The sequence below is a fragment of the Schistocerca nitens genome, chromosome 2, assembly GCF_023898315.1.
Source record: "Schistocerca nitens isolate TAMUIC-IGC-003100 chromosome 2, iqSchNite1.1, whole genome shotgun sequence".
Classification (NCBI taxonomy): domain Eukaryota; kingdom Metazoa; phylum Arthropoda; class Insecta; order Orthoptera; family Acrididae; genus Schistocerca; species Schistocerca nitens.
In genome coordinates, this window is record NC_064615.1 from 58,399,339 (window position 1) to 58,401,968 (window position 2,630).

The window sequence follows — 2,630 nt, forward strand, 5'->3', positions numbered from 1 at the left end:
GGCACCAAGGCAGAAGCGACTATCGCTGAAGACGACACGTCTCCATTCGTCCCTCCATTCACGCCTGTCGCGACACCACTGGAGGCGGGCTGCACGATGTTGGGGCGTGAGCGGAAGACGGCCTAACGGTGTGCGGGACCGTAGCCCAGCTTCATGGAGACGGTTACGAATGGTCCTCGCCGATACCCCAGGAGCAACAGTGTCCCTAATTTGCTGGGAAGTGGCGGTGCGGTCCCCTACGGCACTGCGTAGGATCCTACGGTCTTGGCGTGCATCCGTGCGTCGCTGCGGTCCGGTCCCAGGTCGACGGGCACGTGCACCTTCCGCCGACCACTGGCGACAACATCGATGTACTGTGGAGACCTCACGCGCCACGTGTTGAGCAATTCGGCGGTACGTCCACCCGGCCTCCCGCATGCCCACTATACGCCCTCGCTCAAAGTCCGTCAACTGCACATACGGTTCACGTCCACGCTGTCGCGGCATGCTACCAGTGTTAAAGACTGCGATGGAGCTCCGTATGCCACGGCAAACTGGCTGACACTGACGGCGGCGGTGCACAAATGCTGCGCAGCTAGCGCCATTCGACGGCCAACACCGCGGTTCCTGGTGTGTCCGCTGTGCCGTGCGTGTGATCATTGCTTGTACAGCCCTCTCGCAGTGTCCGGAGCAAGTATGGTGGGTCTGACACACCGGTGTCAATGTGTTCTTTTTTCCATTTCCAGGAGTGTATTATGCCACGTCTGTGAGCCGTGGTAAAAATTGCTGTTTTGAAGAGCGCGCCGCAGCCCGTTGTGTGAAGCAGTCGCCCTCCGTTTCTGGCGGTGGCACCGCTGTGGCAATCGCAGCTTTGGTGTGTCCATCTGGTGGGAAAGGGGAAAGGTGGCCTGTTCACGTGCATTGAAGGGGCGCTATGAGCTCGCTAAGTAGGTCAGTAGGTCAGCCAGGTCAGTGTGGGGCAGTCAGTGTCTATCGTCTGGAGTGCTAGTATGTGTTAGGCCGGCAGTCTGCTCGAGTTGCTCGGGCAACGGTCATTGGCGGTTGGATCGATCGGTTGGTCGATCGCGCACTGAGACACAAGATGACTTGTCCGCCTTGAGCTTCGGCGCATGTGAGGTCGCCACGCCAGTCCAGTGGGCCGCGCCGTATAGCGAGCGGTAGTGACTTCGCGGTCGACACGAGACCAACAGGAGTCAACCCACGACATGGACTGGCCGGTGCGAGCTGCGACGCCGTGATACGGGAGATCGGCGCGCCTGGCAGCGGACGGTTCGGGAGATCGTTTTGGGGGTGCTGCGCCAGGTATTCGCAGACATCGCAGTTTATTAGAAGTTAAGTGATTCGTGATATGTTGTTTCATTGACTTGTTAAATTCTACTTGTTTTCTTGGTCAGTCTCTCGTCCCCACCTACTCGTCTGTCTCCCGTCGCCGGCCAGGGTGGCCGAGCGGTTCTAGGCGCTACAGTCTGGAACCACGCGACCGCTACGGTCGCAGGTTCGAATCCTGCCTCGGGCATGGATGTGTGTGATGTCCTTAGGTTAGTTAGGTTTAAGTAGTTCTAAGTTCTAGGGGACTGCTGACCTAAGAAGTTAAGTCCCATAGTGCTCAGAGCCATTTTTTTGTTTACCGTCCGTATTTGTTAAGCAGTTAGTGTGTCTGTCTGTCTGTCTGTCGGTCTGCCGTACGTTAATAGCTGCCTCTGTCATGTTTGTTCGATTCGGTGTTGTCGAATTCATTGCTTGAAGCGTAACGGCCGAATTCCTGAAATATGTTTTTATCTTGCCTATCATCTTGAGAGGCGGTATATGTGTAATGTAGAGCATGTTTGTATATTTTATGTAAGACTGCATTTCATGGGTTTTTATTTAAATGGTCATTTTAGTATATAAAGTTGCCACCCTTCCACCGTAAGAGTTTTTTTTTTAAAATCAAATTGCACCTTCGGTGGCAAGTTAATTTTTTTTAAAATGTTAGTGTTTTGTACCATTTCCATCCGTCCTACGGGGTGCATAGTTTGTGTGCTTGTACGAGTTAAAATTTTTGGTTTAAAGTATTCTGGTGTGTTGCAGATTTGCACCAGTGTAGTCTTTCAGAGGTTGTTGTGAGCGGTCGTGACTACAGCCGTGTCCAAAGGGAGAGGCAAGGTTCTCAGCCCGAAAGCTCATACTGTCAAAATTTGTTCTTTCTGCCTCTGAATAAATTGTAACTTGATATTTAGAGGGTGCTTTCTGATTATAATTTTAAATCTGTTTGAAAAAAAGAGGCTTTTAGGAATAAAATTTCCATTTAGTAAAAGAACTTTGTTTTCACTGGAAACTACTTCCACGGTCACGTAGTGTGATTAAATGTGTTAATGTTCTTGATAAATCGCTAGTAAATAAAGTAAATTCTTAAGAAAAGGTATTGAAAGTAAATTCACGGTTCAGTCTGCTCAACCTGATCACGTAGCTCTGTAAGAGTTGTTGGTTGATGAGTTGCACAGACCACTTTTCATCCCACCATATCTCGCACGTGCTCGCTTGGAGATACGTCTGGAGATCGTGATGGCCTGGGAAGTTGATGCACTTCTTGCGGAACACATTGAGATTAACGGGCAATCCTGTTGGAACAATACATCACCTTCCTGTTG